Consider the following 21,452-nt stretch of genomic DNA (forward strand, 5'->3'; position numbering starts at 1 on the left):
GCATCTTATTTGACGTCCCCATTGTGAAATGCCATCCAAAGCTGATGTTATATTGCTGCCCTTGCATATATTTTCATAATGTCTGCCTCCCCCTTTGTTGATCCCTTGTCCTCTATTCCAATTTCTGCCCCTTGGGTCACAGTTCTCACTTCTTTGGAGCTAAGTGAAAAGGTCAGAGTTGCCAGCACAAGCAGGCTGTGTTTATCTCGTATCATTTAGGAGAGTACCACTTCTTCTCTGGATGTCCGTTTTTCAGCACGTTCAATGCTCATCAATATGGCTAATTCGTCAGCATCGTTCTTCCTACTCCCCCGGTATCATCATTTTTGCATGTGTATCTTCCTCCCATCTTTCCCCCCATTAAATCTGTAATCTCCTTGAGATCGGGGCTTGTTTTGGAGCCGTACTTTGCATCCTGATGTCTAGCACGAGGATCTGCACAGAGAAGACGTGGCACGGCCATTCACTTTGCTGAATCAAATTTGAATGTGGAAATGGGCAGCATGAGAGACAATTTTAAGTGAATGTCTTGGAAATAGAAGAGAAATGGCATTGAATCTTCAAGGAGATTTATTTACTCAAACATTCTCCCTTTGGATAAGAATCAAATACAATAGTTGCTGATTTCTTCTTCCTGAAGGACAATGAGGTCATTGGATTCTATTTTTTGCTTTTTCTTTCTCCCACACTCTCCCTCCACTAGTAATTCTTTCTTTGCCCAGCTCAGATTTGGAACCAGTGTCTGAACTAAACATACCTGAGAATAATAACAGCTTACCTTGAATAAGACTTTTAACTTTTCAAAGTGCTTTCACATCTCTCATTTCTTTTGATCACAAGCTCATCTGCCCACTCATGCCATCTTGAAAAGAAACCTTCAACCTCTTCCAGTTCCCCTATCATTATGAGTGGTGCCATTGTATTCCTATTTTTTCAAGACTGTAATAGAATGCTAAAATGTCCAGGCAGGAAGGAACCTGGTTCAATCCTCTCTTATTACAGAGGGAACCGAGGTTTGGAAATGGAAGTGATCTTACCAGGGTCACCACACACAGCTAAAGAGCAAGTTGTTCCTCCATGGAAGGGCCTGCTTCCCAGTCCTAGGTTCTTGTAACCATACCACATCCACTATCTTGTCCGCTATCTTAAGATGCCATCTTTAATCTTGTCCACATCCAATCCATTAGGAAATGGTGACTCAGGTTACCTGGAAGCTACTTCTCTGATAGTACAGGATCTTATTGCCGGAAGGGGCCTCAATATCTATATCAGGGGTTCTCAAACTATGGCCCGAGGGCCAGATGCAGTGGGCTGAGGACGTTTATGCTGCCTGCTGGGTAATGGAAAATGGGCTGAGGGATGGAGACAGAGTGTGGGGTTCTGTTTTTACTATAGTCCAGCCCTCCCATAATCTGAGGGACACTGAACTGTTTGAAAAAGTTTGAGGACCACTGATCTATGTCACCCAACCCATACCTGGAAAGGGAACCCTTCTTCAAGACACCTTAACTAACTAACTAATTTAACTAACTAAAACAGCCTCTGCCTGGATTTCTCCAATGACCATGAATTTACTAATTTCCTAATCAGGATATTTTGCTTTCTAGAGAGTCCTGATTAATAGCAGAAACAGAATGAAGTCATCTCTGTACCCCATCTGCATGCCCCCCCTGTAATGTTCGGGCTAGCTTTCTGGAGGACCTCCAGAATGATCTTGTTCTCAGTGGAGGAGTATAGGAGACAGGAGAACCACCAGGAAGATGGTCAAAAATGTAAAGTCTCATTTCCAGTCCTTCTCAGCCCTTAAATACCTACATATGAATATATCATTATAGCATACTGAATATGGGTGAACTAGAGAACCATTACGTCCCCATGCTAAGTACTAAGTATATATGTGAACTAGAGAACCATCATCTCATCAATTCCACTGAATTAACACCTTGCTTCAAGTATACTTCTACAGAGTTCTGGCCCTCTACACCCCCTCCTTCCCACACACAATCTAGGAAACTTTCCTTACATCAAGTTAAATCTACTTCCTTACAATAGCTACCAAACGTTCTTAGTTTTTCTCTCAAACAAAATTAGTCTAATCCCTTTTCTTCATGCTGCAGAATATCATGTACTCCCTTGGTTTTGTTCCCTAGAATCCCCACTTCCCTTCCACTGATCCTCCTATGACATCAGCTGGAGTTTTTCCCCCTTTAGACTTTCCCTCCATGGACACTCTGAGGTTTGTCAACCTTCTTAAATTGTGATGCCCAGAATGGAACACAATACTCCAGATTGGTCTGACCCGGACACTCCCACTCCAAATTCTAGACACTGTGATAATAATCATGAAGCTAACTTATACTATTTAAATGTTTAAGGCTTTCCAAGTAAGTTCCTTAATGTCCCCCTAAGATTGCTTTAACTTTCTGGACTGCCAAATCCCATGGCTGAATCTTATTAAGGGAATTAGCATTTATAAAGTACTCACTACATGCACATTCATAGAATGCCAGGTCTGGAGTAATGAGGACCTGAGTTCAAATTTAGTCTCAGACACTTATGAGCCCTGTGACATTAGACAAGTCCCTGAATTCTGTTTGCCTCAATTTCCTCATCTATAAAATAAGCTGAAGAAGGAAATGACAAACCTTGCCAAAAATCCTTGCCAAGAAAACCCCAAATGGGATCATGAAGAATTGACCATTACTGAAAACCAACTCGACAAAAAGAAAAATGTGTCAGAATTTGTACTGGTGTTTTACTAAAACCACAAAATTGTATTCAGATGAACTGCTATCTAGTCAAGCTTTCTCTCTTTTGTATTTGTAAAAGTAATTTCTTTTTGGGTGCAGCTGCAAGATTTTACATTTACCCCTATTAGCATTTCATTTTCATCGCTCTAATAATATGTGTGCCTCTTTGTCCCTTTTGGATAACTATAATCAACCAGTCCATCAGTTTGTCACTGATCATTTATTAAGCACTTCCCTTGTGCCAGACAGTGTGCAAAGTGGTTTAGATATAAAGAAAGGCAAAAACAAGTTCTCCCCTCAAGAAGCTTACTTTTTTTTTTTATTGTAGCTTTTTATTTACCAGATATATGCGTGGGTAATTTTTCAGCATTGATAATTGCAAAACCTTTTGTTCCAATTTTTCCCCTCCTTCTTCCCACCCTCTCCCCCAGATGGCAGGCAGACCAATGCATGTTTAAAATGTTAAAGCATGTGTTAAATACAATATATGTATACATGTCCAAGCAGTTATTTTGTTGCACAAGAAGAATCGGACTTTGAAATAGTGGTCAATTAACCTGTGGAGGAAATTAAAAATGCAAGCAAACAAAAACGGAGGGATTGGGAATTCTATGTAGTGGGCCACACTCATTTCCCAGACTTCTTTCGCTGGGCATAACTGGTTCTATTCATTATTGAACAAAAACTGGTTCTATTCATTATTGAACAAATGGAACTCATTTGGTTCATCTCATTGTTGGAGATGGCCACATCTGTCAGAATTGATCATCATATAGTATTGTTGTTGGTGGGGGTGGGGGAAAGCAGAACTGAAAAATCTGGGCCATCTCTTACTTAATTTGCCACAAATTATTTAAGAATACCACTATAGTATCAAGGTGATCAGTAATATTTAATCTTTCTTTTCAAACATAAGGAATAAAAGACTAATAATTACAGGGGTCCAAAATTCTCTTGGGCCAACTAAATGGTTCAGTGTATAGAGTGCTGGGTTTGGAGTTAGGAACTCATTTTAACAAGATCATATCTGGCCTCAGAAACTTACTATCTGTGTGACCCTGGACAAGTCACTTAATCCTGTTTGCCTCAGTTTCCTCATCTGTAAAATAGGCTGGAACAAGAAATGGCAAACCACTCCAGCATCTTTGCTAAGAAAATTCCAGATAGAGTCACAAAGACACTACTGAAAATGACTGAACAACAACAAAAATTCCCTTGTCAGGTAGGAAATCACCTATCATTTAAAGCACTGGAGTACAGGTTGGATGACCATTTATGAGGGAAGTTCCTATATTGACAGTCAAAATAGGTGATCTGCCACTTTAACATTCAATTTTCTGACCTTATGAAGTATAATATCTGTCCCCATCTTTAAGTCTATGATCATAATCCATTTTGCAAAAATTGTCCATAATGGGAATATTTGTATGACAAAACTCTATAATGAGAATATTTTTATTCATTTTAAATGAGCATATTATGAATGGGCCCAATATACTCCTCTCCCTTCTAGTCACTTTTCTTAATTTGAATATGTATAAATGATAGAAAAATCCCTAAATTAGTTTTCTTGATTGTGTTTCCCATATGTGTCACTGGGTGATATGAGGAGAGAGACAGAGGGAGACAGTCTGTTGCTGTCTATGATGCACAAGAATGAAATGAATATGGAGGGTCATGCACAGAAGGAAGTCCAATTCTGGGATTAACACATTGAATTTATCATACACTTTTTTTTTTTTTCAGAAAAAAGCAAGTTGTACATAATGAGATATTTCATTTTCCTATATAGTCTTCTTTTTCTGTTTGGCTTATGTAAATTCTCTCCTTTTTGGTTTTTTATATTTAAAAAATTAAGAAAGAAGGACTTTATTTTAAGGCTGTTTTGGGTTGTCAAAAGAGCTTGGCCATTTCCAAAACAAACAAACAAAAACAAAACAAAACAAAAAAACAAACAAACAATCCAGCCCACTCTCTCCCTACTAAATTCTGGACCTATTTACTAATTTTCAGTGTCTGATGATATGTTCATGATCTCCATGTACCCTAACTTCACTCTAGGTCATAGTCAGTCTTTATCTACTTGTGTTTTAGTTGAAGACAGTTGGGTCAAACTTTGTGGTTAGAGATCATGTCTAGAAGTCCATGACTTGCTCTGGGGCTTGATGCCACAAGAATAATGTCATACACAAACAAGGGTAGCTAGAGGATCTCACCATTGATAAGGATTCCCTATAGATGATAAAACAAAAAATAAAGATAAATGACCTTGGTCTATTAAAGCAAAAATTTGCCAAGTACATGTCTTTATGGGGACAGATGAATGTATATGTTAATCTGCCATAAATTAGTTTTGTATATCGTGTAACAGTAACACTATGGGATGATCATCTATTATTGATTTACATCTTCTCAGCAATACAATGATCAATGACAATTCCAAAAGTCTCATAATGGAAAATATTTTCCATAACTAGAGAAAGAAGTGATGAACTCTGAATGCAAATAAAAGCAGACTATTTGTCCTTTTTGACTGTGTTTCTTCTTTCACAACAGTACTAATGTGGCAATACAGTTTACATTATTGCACTTATATCAGATCACTAGCCATCTTGTAGAGGGGGGAAGGGAGGGTGGTAGGAAGAAAAAAAAATTGAACTCAAAATCTTTCCCAAAAAATGAGTGTTGAAGGTTGTCTTTACATGTAATTGGAGAAAAAAATACTATTAAAAACTATTTTAAAATATTTAGCAAGTCCCTCACTTCTCCTGGGCTTAATTTTCCCATCTGAAAAAAATTAGGGAGTGGAACCAAGGATCTCTGTAATCTCTTCCATCTTGAAAATTTTGCAATTTTTCTTTTAAAAAAAATAGTTATAATTTTTTACTTTAATTTTGATAAGTAAAATTATTTATTTATTTATTTATTTATTTTTATTTGTCCCTTTTCTCCTTTTCCTTCCCCTTTCTCAAGACAGCAATCTGATATAGGTTGTATATGTATGCTCATATTAAACATATTTCCACATTAGTCATGTTGTGAAAGAAGAATAAGAACAAAAGGAAGAAATCACAATGAAGGAAAAAAAAGAAAAAAAAAAAATGAAATAGGAGGCTTGGATCTGCATTCAGACTCCATGATTGTTTCTTTGGTTATGGATGGCATTTTTCATCATGAATCTTTTGGAATTTTCTTAGATTACTGTATTGCTGAGAAGAGCAAAGTGATTTTGTGATTTCTTAAAATGCATTCCTTACGAGAAGCAGTAAATGTAGAAGAAAATTTCAGTTTTTAGAACTTATCGATACCTCATCTCTGCCTCTCTAGAGAGAATGGAAATACCAGGGAGAGGTAGAGCAGAACATGGCATTGATAATCATGTAAAATGGCTGCCTTTGCCAAAGACAATTGCTATTGGCTCTAATATTACCAAGTCAATAAGCATTTGGTCAAAAAGTATTTAAGAACCTACTATGAGCCTGTTGCAATGTTAAGCCCTTGGGATTCAAAGTAAAAAACAAAAACAAAAACAAACAAACAAACAAAACAGTTCTTGATCTCAAGGAACCCACAGTATGATGTCGGGGAAGAGAACTTGCAAATTACTATGGGCTTACAAGGTTATGTGAAAGGGATGACATTAGCAAAGGAAAGCTGGAAGTAGTTTCCTGTAGCAGATGAGACTGGGGTTAGAACTTGAGGGGAGCTGGAAATGTTAGGAGACAGGGCTAAGGAGGGAAAGAGTTCCACATATAGGGGACAGTGAAAATAGTCAGGAGATGGAATGTCATTTCCATGACCAGTGAGGAAGTGAAGATCACTGAATCACTAAATCCCTCTCCCTCTCCTCTCTCTCTGTCTTTCCTCCCTCTCTCTCTCTCTCTCTCTCTCTCTCTCTCTCTCTCTCTCTCTCTCTCTCTCTCTCTCTCTATTAAGGTACAAGAAGAGTGGACGTGGAAGGGCAAATTATGAAGGCCTCAAAAAGTCAGAGGACTTTCTATTTAAACCTTTAGTTTAGGTTATGGGTTGCCATTGACCTGGGGCATGGTCACATTTGTGTTTTAGGAAAATAATTTTGACAGTTTGAGTGGAGTGGTGAGAAGCTTGAAATAGGACTATGGAATTATTGTTGTTGCTGCTGCTGCTGTTGCTGTTAGATGGATTGGATTAGACGTATAAATCTGAAAAATACATTTTTTGTTTTTTTTTGTTTTTTTCAGCTTGCCTTCACTGACTTCCTGATCCCTTACAGTTTGAGATTGATTCTTTTGATTAAGATTTCATTTCCTTTTAAAAATAATTAATATTCAATGTATATTTATACTCATAATTCTGAAAAGATCTGGCGGTTTGGTGAAAGACAAACTCAATGAGTCATCAGTGTGAAGTAGCCACCCTCCAAAGCTGATCTTCGGCATAACACCCAAGATTAACAAAGATAACCCCACAGGGTTCAGACTTAGTCAGATCTCCATGGGAATATTGTAATTAGTTCTCAGTGCTATAGTTTAAAGAGGACATTGATAGGCTTGAGAGTGTGAAGAGTAGGGCAGCCAGGATAATGAAGGGCTCTGAGACTGTCAGATGAAGATGGCCATATTTGCCCTAAAAAATAGAAGGCTCTGAAGAATCATCACTTTTGAATTGTGGTATCAGGGAAGACTTTTGACAGTCCCTTGGACAAAGAAATCAAATTAGTCAATATTTAAATTAATTCAGAAGCTACTTTGGCCACATAATGAAAAATCAGTTCCATTTGTAATTTGTTGTTGTTGGAAAAGATTGAAAGCAAAAGGAAAAGGATTAGACTGAGAATGAGACAGATGGATGGTATCATGGAAACAATGAACATGGACAGACTTTGAGAATCGGTGGAGATCAGGTGTGCTATGGTCCATGGGGTCCCCAAAAGTCAGACATGACTGAATGATAACAAGACAACAAAAGAAAAGGCTCAGGGAAGATATAGTAGCTGTTTTCAAGTTTTTAAATATTAGACTTATTTACACTAGAGCCAGCCAGGCAGAATAGTCTGCCTTGGAAAGTAGTAAGTTCTTCCTGCTTGTAGATTTTCATGCAGAGACTGGATGAACCATTTTGTGTTGGGTTAATATAATGGAGGTTTCTTTTGTTCATGGATCAGAGTACTGTAGATAGCTGCTGATATCTTTTCCAGCACTCACATTTTGTAATGCTGAGAGAAAAGGAGAAAAAAGAAAAAAAATCAATAGGAAAGAGGGAGGGATACAACAGACAAAGAGGAGGTTGAAAGGACAGAGAGGAGGGATGTAGGAAAGGGAGGTGAGAGTTTCCAAGCAAAAAAGAGTTTTTCTGAGTTGTTTCGCTCACACAAAGGAACCTTCCCAGAAACAGAAAGCCTCGATGTTTCTAAGTGTCAAAAGAGACAAGATGTCATAGGGCTTGGGCTTAATAAAGTTGTGCTTTTTCAATCACAAATTCTACTGGTTTATAAACTATCTCTTTTTGAAGATAGAAACAATACAATTTCCTCAACACAGAAAGGATAATGGGAAGCTGAAAAAATCTCACTATTATGCTGTGGTAATGTTGCTGTTTCTTAAGGGCATGGTACCCCTCACATTAAATAATGGGACCCTTGATAGGAAATGTTATTTAGAAAAGATCAAGAGGATTAAACTTGATACACAGTTATGGCAAAAAAAAGAGATAACCATGAAGGCAAAGTGAGAGATAGAAGATGCAGTAGGTACATCAGGAACAAAGTTATCACCAGGATTAGTTAGCTGTACAGTCCTTGCTCAGTAATAATATATTCTAGACAGACAGAAGATTCTGCAAGAAAGTTGTAAGGTCACATTTTTTTCTTGAGATAGTTTCTGAAAACACAAGTACTTTCCTCACAGAAGGATCATTAAATAGGTCAGAATTTTTTTTTAAATGAGTTATTTTTCAAATTGTTTAGATTGAATACTGCTAAAAATCTATTTCTTCTTTTCTCTCTCTCTGTCCTTTTCCTAAACTGAAAATGATCACTCTTTCCCTTGTCTCAATTCCTTTTGCCCTTGGATCCCCTCATAAGCTACTCTCATATGGATTTTGTTATCTGTGACCTCAGTCCACTTTCCACACAGTTATTAAATTGATATTTCTAAATAAAGGTCCAATTACATCATCCCCTTACTCAGATATCTTCAGTAGCTCCCTACTGATTGACAAAACTCAAAATTTGTCATTCAGAGCACTCTATCCTATCTACTTTCTGTCTTGTAACATGTTGCTTCATATTTCATACTCTACAATTCAAAATGAATTAACTATTCTTTGTGTGGTGTGTTCTGTTTCCCGCTACAATAGGTTCTTCCCCATGTCTAGAATGGACTTCTGACTCAGTTACTCTTCTTGGAATCCTTAGCTTCCTTCAAAGCTTTGCTCATGTGTCAGCTCCCATTAGGATCCTTTCCCAATTCTACTTTTTAATGCTCTTTCCCTCCCCCCAGTGAGGAAGCTAGGTGACCCAGAGGATAAAGCACTGGACTTGGAATCAGAAAGACTCATCTTTCTGAGTTCAAATTTGGCCTAGCTGTGTGACCCTGGGTAAATCACTTAATCTAATTTGCTTCAATTTCTTCATCTGTAAAATGATCAGGAGAAGGAAATGGCAGGAAAACTCCAAATGGGGCTCTGAAGAGTTGGACACAACTGAAATGACTGAATGCCAACGATTTGGAGAAGGAAATAGCAAAAACAAAACAAAACAAAAAAATCCTCAAAAAGACACTTATGAAGTGTAGGACAATGACTAAAATGACCCAATAGCAACAACTACACTACCCAATTATCTGATATTTATTTGTATTGATATTGTATTTGTTTATCTGTAAATATATTGTCTTTCCATTAGAATAGAAACATTTTGAAAGCAGAAGTTATTCTATTATTGATTTTTTTAAATCTCCACCCCTCTACTTCACTCCTGAGCACACCTAGCAATGGACACTGCATTTACTATGCACTTATTAAATATTTTGAAATGAATTATAAGCTCCACAAGGGCAGAGACTCTGTCATTCATTTTTCTTCATCCTTTCCATACAAAATGCAAAGTTCCCAGTAAATACTCAACAAATATTCACTGAATGAATAAACTACATTAAAAATTAAATAGGATCTTGGGCTATTTATTGAAGCTATATTCTCAACATTGGAGGGCCTTCTTTTGTTAGAAATTATGGTTTGACAACTGTTTGGACAGGTATACATATATTGTTTTTAATTTATACTTTAACATATTTAACATATATTGGTCAACCTGCCATCTGGGGGAGGGGGAAGAAGGGGAAAAATTAGAACAAAAGGTTTGGCAATTGTCAATGCTGTAAAATTACCCATGCATATATCTGGTAAATAAAAACTATAAAAAAAATTATGGTTTGACATGTGGATTATTTGCACACTTAAGCTGAGTGATGTTTATCATTATGTGATCAAGATCATGAAATCATAGAATGTTAGAATTGGAAGGAATTTCAGAGACCATTTGGAACCCCACCCCATATTATAGATGAGTAAACCAAGACCCTGAGAGGTAAAGCAATTTATGGAAGATCACACCGTCAGTAGTAGAGTTGCAATTGAAATCTGTATCCCTTAAATAAAATCCCTTTTTTTTTTTTCCAATATCATTCTGGCTTCCTCTTAAATTAGACTTTGATTATATGCCCCTCTTCTTTCCCTGCATCTTCAACAAAATATTTTTAAGAGACACAGAGGAAAAGGGATGCCAATATTAATTTTCAGTATTAAGCTAAGAAACATGGAAACAAATGGATAGCTTCATATAAATTGAGTAAAACTCAGTCCAGTAATAGAACTGCAGTCATTTACTGGGAGGGTAAGCAGTGGGTGCCAGACTAATTAGCTGCTTAACAGAATGAGGCAAAGCCCAGTAGATGCTGGGAAGGCTTTTGTGCAAGGACATCAGGCGGAATTATTCAACCGCAGTCAGCATGGGAAATACCAAACGAATAGTTCATCAGAAGTCTAAGTAAATAATATGAATCTATTCTAGAGGAAACAGGGACCTTTGGCACAAATATGTTTTATGGAAGAAAAAGAGACTGGGGATTCAGGGAGAAGAAGGAGGATGAGTGAAATGTTGATTTGTATTTTCCACCTCCGATAACTCAAACTTTGATGGAACCAGTGGCCTTCTCTGGCACTTTATCTTCCTAGGACAAATTCTGCAGATTGCTTCTGCAGCATTCATGCCAGATAAGCCGTGGAAAATGACTCCTTGGAGAAGGTCACTGGATTTCACACTGAATGAAAAAATGAACCAAAAATGAGCCAAAGAATTGACCAAGTCCGGGAATGTGGTTAGAGACCTTGGATATAAAAAATGGAGTTCTCAGACTGAAGTCTGATATATCAGCAGGGCCCTCACTTAATTATGATATCACCATTGGGATTTAACCTTTTCAGTGAGACAAAGCTCTCTGGCTTTCTGTTCCTAAGGCAGACTCTCTTAAGAGATATTAGGTGGATACAGAAGGAGAATTTCAAATGCCTCAGAAAGAGGAACTTTTTATTAATAATCCCCACGCTATCAACCCTACCTAGGCAGTCATCATGTGTCTTCTGGGATCTTGTCACCTCCCTATCCAGTAAACTCCAGCACTCCTTATTACCTCCAAACACTTCTTTGTAGCTTTTAAAACCTTTTACAACTTAGGCCTTTCCTACTTTCTAGTATTTTGCCATATTATGTCCCTTCATGGACTCTCTAGTCCAGCCACATTGACCTATTTGCTTTCTCCATCTCTCATCTCCACACTTTTGCATATAATGTCCCCCATATTTGGAATGCTCTCTCCCTAAACTTTGCTTTCTGGATTCTCTCATCTCCTTTAAGCACAGGTAATGCTTAAGAGGCTGATGGATATGTTCAAGGATTTCTGAGAATTCAGTATTGGATGCCTTCTTACTGACAGAATAAATTTGAATGGAAAGCCTTATCCTTTCACCTTATCAGGTGTTTAGAAAGTTATGCAAATTGACTCCATTTCAAAACCAGATTTCCTTTGAAATTCAGCTCAAGTCTCCCCTTAGGAAGCTTTTCATGGTCCTTCCAAAGACTGGTGCACCACCTACCAAAAGGAACTCATATTCATTTTGGACCTAGTGAGAGAAATGGTTATTTCTTCTAATATTAATAGCCAATTATTAAAATGGAAGAGACCAAAGCTTTTTCACTCCCTGTCTTAGGACAAGGACAAGGCTGATGGAATTCAGGATGAATATTCTTCTCATTCTAGGTATTCCTACTCTACCCAACTAGATCAGACTTTTAATCTAAGGTAAAACTCCCTCCTCTTCAGCTTAGGTGCAAGACATAGATTCTTTCAATAGATTGCCCAAGGCTGAAGGTAGTCTGGCCCGAGGTATCCTCTCTATTTGCCATAACATCACTCATAGACTCTCACTGTAATGTTCATTCTTTCATTAATTATTTACCAATCAGATTGCCATCCTCAAGAACACCCCTCATCCAAGGACATAAAAATTATTAGTCCACCGCCATATTTGTCTTTGACTTTTGAGAGTGCCACAGATTTCTTTTAATTCAAATGCTAGCATTATTGATAGAATATTTAAATTATCCAGAAATGGTATCTCTCAAGCTTTTTAGGCATCACACTATTTTGCATATGTTTCTATGTATATAAGTTGTTTCCTGTCTTAGAAGGTAAGCTCCCTGAGGTCAGGGATTTTTTTTTTTTCACATTGGGCTTTATACCTCAGTACTTGGCACAGTTAGAGTTTTATAAAAATCTGTACACTGACCCAGAATGGAAAGGAAAATTCCCATTCATTAGAGACCAATTTCCTTGAGAATTAGGGTTATTTCATTTTGTCATGTATTCCCACCTCCTAGCCAAGTGCTTGACAGAAATAGTGCTTTAAATGCCAATTGATTTGTTCAAGAGCTTCTGAGAGTTTAATTCTAATGACCCTCTCTACTGCAGGATAAATCTGGATAAAAATTCTTGTCTTTTTACCTCATCCTGTGTTTAGATGAATATACAAAGTAGCTTAGTTCTAAGAGAGACAGAGAGAGAAAGAGAGAGGGAGAGGGAGAGGGATAAGGAGAAGAAAAAGGAGAAAAAAATGGAGGGAGGGAAGGAGAGAGAGATGGAGAGGGACAGGGACAGAGAGAGAGAGAGAGAAAGAGGAAAGAGAGAGAGAGAGAGAGAGAGAGAGAGAGAGAGAGAGAGAGAGACTGATTTTAAATTTTGTCTTTGCTTTCTTTGATCCTTATCCTTCATGTACAGAGAAGTTGTTTGGGAACCTTTGAGTTGGATTTTCATACCTGGATAGAGTTTATGGGAGTATACCTAATGTTCTAATCATTTTGGATCCCCCATTAACACAATGGCGTTATACTAAGATCAAATACTTAGAGCTGGAGGAGAGCTTGACAGCTGCTCTGCTTTACCCCTTTCACTTTATAGATGGAAAAAATCCCAAAATATTTACAGAGTTTTGAGGTTTTTCAAAGTGCTTTACACATATTGTCTCATTTGGTCCTCACAACAACCCTGGAGATGCTATCAATAAGCCCATTTTACAGATAAGGAAACTGAGTCTCATAGAGGATAAATGACTTGTTCACTACTAAGCATCAGAGGCAGGATTTGAGTTCAAATCTTCTTGTCTCCACATCCAGCACATATTCACTAAGGCACCTATTTACTGTGTAAAGCATTGACCTATATCATCTGGCCTCAGTTCCAAGTCTCTCTCCAAGTATTCTGCTTCCTTTGTTCTTGTCTACAAATAGGACATTTTAAAAAGTACTTGAAGATAAGTTGACTGTCCATGATCTTGCTGCCCAAAATATGAGGCAGAAATGTTTTCTTTGTATAGATATTAACATTCAAATTCCCATTGTCTCAACATTTTAAGGCTTACAATATGCTTTCCTTTAGGAACTTGATGAGATAGGCACTAAAAAATATTATGTTCCTCATTGTACAGATACAGAAACTGCGGTTCATACTGGTGAAAGCATTTGTCTAAGGCCACACAGCTCATAAATGTGACAAAATGAAGGTCTACAAGCCATCATTGAGACCAATCTGAAGTGCCCTGGCTAAAGAGGCAGAGAACTGGGATCAAACGGCATCTCTAATGCTTACCACTTATATGACCTTGAGTGAGTCACTTAACTTCCTCAGACCTCAGTTTCTTCATCTAAAACGATTGGACTAGATGGTCTTTGTGATGCAGTCCAGCTCTAAATCCATGATAGTCAGAACCAAGTGATCATTATACACAATAAGCAATATCATATAACGAGCAACTGTGAATGACTTATACTCAGCAACATGCTGATCTAAAGCAATTCTAAAGGATGCATGATGAAAAATGCTCTCTACCTCCAGAGAAAGAACTGATGGAGTCTGAATACAGATGGAAGCATACTTTTTTAAACTTACTTTATTATTCTTGATCTGTTTTTGTTTTGTCTGCATTTTCTTTTGCAACAAGCCTAATGGGAAATGTTTTGCATGACTGTACATTTATAATCTATATCAAATCATTTGCTTTCTCAAGGAGAAGAGAATGGGGGGGAGGGGAAGGGAAAGAATATGGAGCTCAAAATTTTGAAAAATGATGCGAAACTTTGTGTTTATATTTAATTGAGAAAAAATAAAATTTTTAAAATCTCCAATCTTTGGATAACTTCAAGCAAAAATAAAGAAAACAATTTAGATGAACCTCTCAAGTATGTGACCAGAGGACATTTATCTGTGTCTAGTTGTCACTGAGATAAAAATCAGTTGTCTTTATATAGGGTTTCAAATTTGCTAAGACCCTTCAAGGTGATTTCATTTGGTCAGTCAATCTAATTTGATCTATATCACAAAAGGCAAATGCATCATTATAGTGTTATTGGCTCTGTTTTTACTACAGTTCCATCAAAACCCCTCCTACCTTTCTAGTCTTCTTACACCTAACTCCAACACATTCTATTTCATCCAGTAATAATTGCCTCTTTTTCATCTTTTAACTCCATGAATTTTCTCTCATTGTCTTCAAAGACTGAAATGCTCCCCCTCTTCTGTTCTGACTAATGATTTCCCTAGTTTCCTTTAAGTCCCAACTAAAATTCTATCTTCTACAAGAAGCTTTCCCTAACCCTCCCCCAATTCCTATGCTTTCACTCTGAATTATTTCCTGTTAATCCTGTATATAACTTATTTTCTATATATTTGTATGCTGTCTCCCCCATTAGATTGTAAACTTTTTCAGGGAAGGGACTGTGTTTTGCCTCTTTTTGTATCCCTTAAATTTAGCCTAGTGCATAGACTATTTTAGGTACTTAAAGAATTTGCATTGATTGATTGATTAAGGCAGAGGAAAAATATTTATAAAATTGGAAGAAGGCAGAAAGCTACAAGAAATAAGTGATACATTTGATGACAGGGTCAGCATCCAAAAAAAAAAAACAAAAAAAAACTGTTGACAGGTTAGGTTGGGACAAATCTGGCAAGATTAAATCTAATTGAGACAATGTAATGTATAATGTCTATATCAAAAAGAAATTAACTTCCAATATATAAGGAGAGAGTGCTAGAAAACATTTTGAAAAAAATATGGTCTTTAAAATGTACTATCAGCTCATGAAAAATTAATAGTCTGATATAGCAGTCTGGAAAGCTAATGTAGGGGAGATAGTCATCAGTCACTGAATATTGTGGGCCTCATCTCTACTAGTTGACTATCGGTTATTAGCACTGCATTTTAGACAAGTCATTAAACATCCTCCATTAGAGAACAACTTCAAGTTTGTGTCATATAAGATTTGAATAAATAATTTGTGGATATTTAATAGGGAGAAAAGAAAATTGAGAAAGAATATGGTGACTGTCTTCAAGTTTCAAAGGATGATAGGGTAGCTAGGTAGTGCAATGGATAGAGTGCTTGGCCTGCCGTCAGGAAGATTGATCTTCTTGAGGTGAAATCTGGTCTTAGACACTTCGAATTCTATAACACCAGGCAATTCATTTAATCTCCTTTGCCTAATTTTTCTTTCCTCATCTGCAAAATGAACAGAAAAGGAAATGGCAAATCACTCCAGCATCTTTGACAAGAAAAGCTCCAAAAGGGGACATGAAAAGTTGGACATGACCAAAAAATGACTAAACAACACATGTTGGAAGAGATATATGATTCTTTCTGTTTGGCCCCCAAATGACAGAAGTTGAAAAGAAGAAAATTTAGACTTCAAGGTAAAGAAAAACTTCCTCACAATTTGAGTTATTCCAAAGCAGAATGGGTAATGTCTAGCAGTATTGAATTTCCTTTCATTGGAGATTTTTAAGCAAAAGCTGGATGATTGCATGTCAGGAATATTATAAAGAACTTTCTTTTCAGGTACAATTTGCACTACATGACCATTGAGCTCCCTTCAAGTTCTGAAGTTCAACAGTTCTATAAAATGACACATTTGAAGTTACATGGCTAACACGTGACAAAGGTGGAAGTTAAAACCAGCTCTCTCAATCTTGGTGCTCTTTCAAATATACCAGTCTTTCCAATCTTCAAAACCATACTTATTACAGGTGTGTTGATAAATGAGAAATGATCTTATGGAAATACTCAAAGTGGGTGCTGATAATATAGTATAGCAAAAGCCTCTGGTTTCATTTAATAACCACAAAAATTAAAAAAAAAATAGACTACAACTATTTTCTGCTGTGGACTCCATGAACCTGGTAAAAAATGAATCATGAACCAAAATCACTGAATTGTTTGTGTGGCAAAATGGAATGCCCATTGGATTTGCAATCCAAAGACATGAATCCAAATCTTAACTCTGCTATTTCCTTACCTGAATGATCTTGGAAACTCACTTTGTCTCTCTGCATTTCTGTTTCTTCCTTGGTAAAATGGAGATGATGGACTGAATCCTTTGCTGCTTCTCCAAGTCAAATTTCATGTTCAAAGAACTCCAGGGAGCTGTCCATTCTTTTGGTACTGAAATTGACATCACAACTGAAATTCTTTGATTGTTGACAGACACATGGAAATTTTTTTTTCCCCCCTCGGTTGTACAAAGATTCATTGTCCTACAATAATAGGACACAGAATACTGATATGGAGTTAATTACAAAGGCATTATAGGTATGTTTGAAAAAGAAAGAGAAGCATTTCACATCTCACTGAGTATAATTTGTACCTAATTCATATCAGAAGAAATAAGCAGTATGTGAACAAGAATAGATTTTCAGATATCAGAAGTGAATATTAATGTCTATTAGATCTGGATTTGGCCTTCTAGAATCATGGCATCATGAAAGACTTTATCTTGAAGATGGATTTGATTTGTGGTAAAATTTGATCCAGTTTGTAATTTGATATTTGAATTTGTAGCTAGGTGACACAGTGAATAGGGTGCTGGATTTGGAGCAAGGGAGATCTGAAATTAAGTCTGGCCTCAGATATTTACTAACTGTGTGATCCTGGGCAAGTCATTTAATCTCTATTTTTCTTCATTCTATTAAGAAGGAAATTGCAATCCACTTCAGTATCTTTGCCAAGAAAACCCCAAAACGAGATCATAAAGAGTTGGGCACCACTGATCAATTGAACAGCAACAAAAAAGATCTGATCCATATGTATATTTCTGGTCAAGAGATCACTGTCATAATGACTCACATTTGCATAGCATTTTTGATTTATAAAGCATTTTCTTCATAATAATCATATGAGTTAAGCTTGGGGAATAGAAGAGAGAGCCAGAGAAATAAAATGATTTGTATTCAAAGATTTGAATGTACTGATGTACATCAGGGAGTTAGCTCCCTGTTGATCTCAAGATAAGCCAAAGTCAGGATCAGCAAAAGTCCTTGGTCTTTAGGGGGAGAAGTAAAGGAGATGTATGAAACTCCATGAGGCTCACCACCAACCTTCTTTCTCCTCGTTGTCCTCCAAAATCACTCTGGCTTATCTTACTCCACCCCCTAATCCCTCCTACAATTATCTGTATATACCAAAAGATTGAGCCAGCACTGAATAGTGGGAAGGGTCATTTTCCAAGCTTATGCTAATAGAGTGTTGTCCAATCGATAATTAGTCTTAAGTTCTCGGTTGTCTGATTCCAGTGTACCTATTCAGAGTTGCAGCCCTTTACACTGATGTAGAGTGAAGTAAGGTAGAACCTAGAGAACAATAAGTAACTACAAAAAATAAATAAATAAATAAATAAACTCTACAAAATCAACCAAATCCTGGTTAATTGTAACTATCAAGGTCAATCTCAAAGATCAATCAATCAATGAACATTTTTTAATAATCTTAGCTATCTATCAGGCACTGTATTAGGCATTGGAAAATCAAAGACTATGCCCATACAACTTGTGAGTTTCAGAGCAGGTAGCAAAACACAGATCTTCTGACTATCTTGGGACTTGTTTTTTTTACTGTATGTTATTTCTAAATTACTAAAATAATGGACATAGTTATTCCAAATAAGTTTTTTTTTTCCTGTCCAAAACACCAGGCATTGTTGAAGAACTTGAAATTAATGTAAATTGCATGCTAACATTTGCTGTAAGATGTTACTAGAACTAGAAAGAATGATTCTCCAATAGGTTTTGTTGAACTTTTTAAAAGATGACTTTTTTTCTAACACTATTTACCAAAAATATCTCACTACTACAACATTAACTGACATTAAAACCAAATCTGACAACATACCTTACATTCTGCACCTGATTTCCTTCGCTTTTCCAGAGAATAGCTGAGTATGTTATTTTATGTATTCTGCTTTGCGAGAACATAAACTCCTTGAAATCAAAGTTGTTCATTTTTTTTTTTTGTCTTTATTTCTAATACTCAATAAAGTGCCTGATGTGTTCCTAACAATCTAATAAAAATGCATATTGTTTGATTCTCTTTTTGGGACTGATATTGATAGTCACAGGATTTGACTGTCTTTTTGCCCCTTCTTTTATATGTGCATATTGTAGCCATCATGTGTGTGTTTATTCTCTAAGTTTTACTTAATTTGCTCCATATCAGTCCATTCAAGTCTTTAAATGTTTCTCTGAACTCTTCATTGCTGTTGTTTCTTAAAGTACAGTATTCCTCTGTTACTCCCATATAATACAATTTATTCAGCTATTTCCTCAGTTGATTAAGCTTAACTTTGTTTTTAATGTAGTTTTGATACTACAAAAAAGTATTGTTGTGAATATTTGGTATCTAGGATTTTTTATTTCTATAATTTATCTTTGTGGATTATGCATCATTGGTGAAAGGGTATGAACCGATTTGTGATTTTTCTTGTATAATTTGAAAATTGATTTCCTGGAAAATTGGACCAATTCACAGATGCACCAAAAATGTATCAATGTGGCTGTTTATCTAATGCCTCTTCAACATTGATTATTTCTGTCTTTAATCTTCTTTAATAAGAGCTGATTCATTCTCCCCACTCTGAGGTAACGAGGTGGCATTAAACCTCAGAGTTTATGGATTTTTTCCTTTATTAGTGATTAGAGTAACCTTTCATCTAGCTGTTGAGATTTTGAAATTCTTTTAAAACATCATTTCCTTTGACCACTTATCTTTTCAAAAAAAAAGATCTTAGTAATATCTAATTGTGTCTTTGCTGAACTTTCTGAAAAGTTTTGCTGAACTTTTGGAAATGTGTTTATCTCATCTCTCTATGAGCAAGAAACTTAACATCTAAAACAAAATATGCTTTGAAATTTTTTTTAGAACACTATGGTTTTCCTTAGCACTAGGTTTTTGAATGAAATGTAAGGGGAAAGGTCAGATAAAAGGATATTCTAATAGTCTTTCAAGGGATAGCATCTGAGGCTCATGTTAAAGCAGAGTGAAAGCTTGACAATTTGATGGCAACATCTTTTGATGTATGTGGAATTACACCTTGGTTTTCCATATAGCAAATGGCATTTCTCTGCCATAACTCATGCAGCAAATGGCTGATGCCTTTAATGTCTTGTAACATGAAAGTACTTATAGTTTAAAATCTTGTTTGGAAATGATAGTTCATTTTGTTCTCTTATTACAGTGCAACTATGATAAATATGTGCTTTGAATAAGTATTCAGATCATTTTACCCACATGTGTTAATGAAAACCCTGAGGGATTTACCTGCATATCTATTTTTTATGGGTGATCATCACATTTAAATTTTACCACATATAAAGTAGATGAATGAAATGTCACAATTAAATCTCTAAAGCAATAATTTTTCAAATATCCATATTGAAAATAGATATCTGTGACCTCCAGTTTATGAGAAAAGTGGGATAGAGAATGAATTAAAATTCAAAATTATTCAAAACTCTGATACTTTTTTTTTTTTTACTATCACCATGGATCTATGAGTTCATATGAGTTCATTCATGTGGGAATTTCCACTAACAGTAATAATCATAACTATATCCATACTTCATCTTGTTTGATTCTTGTTCATGCTATTATTTAATTCCTACAAAGAGGACTTCCTAGCATGCTAACTTTTTCTAATTTGATTATTGATATTGTATGTTTGCCATAGGAGTACATGCAGTTTTCCATGAGTTTCTTTCACTATGTGATCAGTACATCTCATTTTCTGGGGCTAGTTTTTACAAACTGCATTATTTTTCATATCTTCTGTTTTTATGCTACCAATATTTCCCACTGAATCTTACCTTTCACACCAACAGCACAAAATTACAATAGTGAAATTTTAGAGTTATAGGTTACAGATATCATCTTCCACATGGCAACTTAAACAGTTCAACCTTGTTAAATCACTGATTTCTGCCCTCCCTATGTTTATTTTTTATGCTTCTTTTAAATTTTGTGTTTGAATGTCAAATTTTCTACTCAGCCCTGCTTTGTTTTATTGTTGGTTCTTTTTTTTTTTTTTTTAATCAGTAATGCTCTATTTCATTAAAGATCAATTTTTTTCATTGTAGAATTATATTGAGTATTTAATCCTAGCACCTTTGACTTCTGCAAAATCATATTTCTAAGCCCTCCACTCCTTTATAATAGTAGCTTTTAAATATTGTATGAAGCTGACTGTGGCTTCATAGTCTTTGAATTATTTTTTATTTGCAACTTGCATTATTTCCTTGAGTAAGGAGCTCTGGATTTTTGCTCTTATTCCTGGGAGCTTTTGTTTGGGGATTTCTTTCAGGAGGTTATCAGTGGATTCTTTCATTGTCTACTATACTCCCTATAATTCCCCCTACCCCAATAGTATTTTATTTTCCCAAATACATGCAAAGACAGTTTTCAGCATTCAACTTTGCAAAATCTTGTGTTTCAAAATCTTCCCCCTCCCTTCTCCCTTCCCATTCCTCAAGACAGCAAGCAACTTGATATAAGTTAAACATGTACAATGTTTCTAAACATTTCAATATTCATCATGTTGTACAAGAAAAATCAGATCAAAAGGGGAAAAAAACATAAGAAAATAAACACCAAGCAAACAAACAACAGCCAAAAGGTGAAAATACTATGCTTTAATCCACATCAAATAAATTTCTCTGGATGTGAATTTTAAGTTTTAAGATAACAGGTCAGGTTTTTTTTTCTTGAAATATGATGTTCAGTTGTTGTTGTTTTAGGCAATCCAATAATTTTTAAATTAGCTCTCCTTAATCTGTTTTCCAAATCAGCTATTTT

The sequence above is a fragment of the Sminthopsis crassicaudata genome, chromosome 1 (genome assembly GCF_048593235.1).
Source record: "Sminthopsis crassicaudata isolate SCR6 chromosome 1, ASM4859323v1, whole genome shotgun sequence".
NCBI lineage: Eukaryota > Metazoa > Chordata > Mammalia > Dasyuromorphia > Dasyuridae > Sminthopsis > Sminthopsis crassicaudata.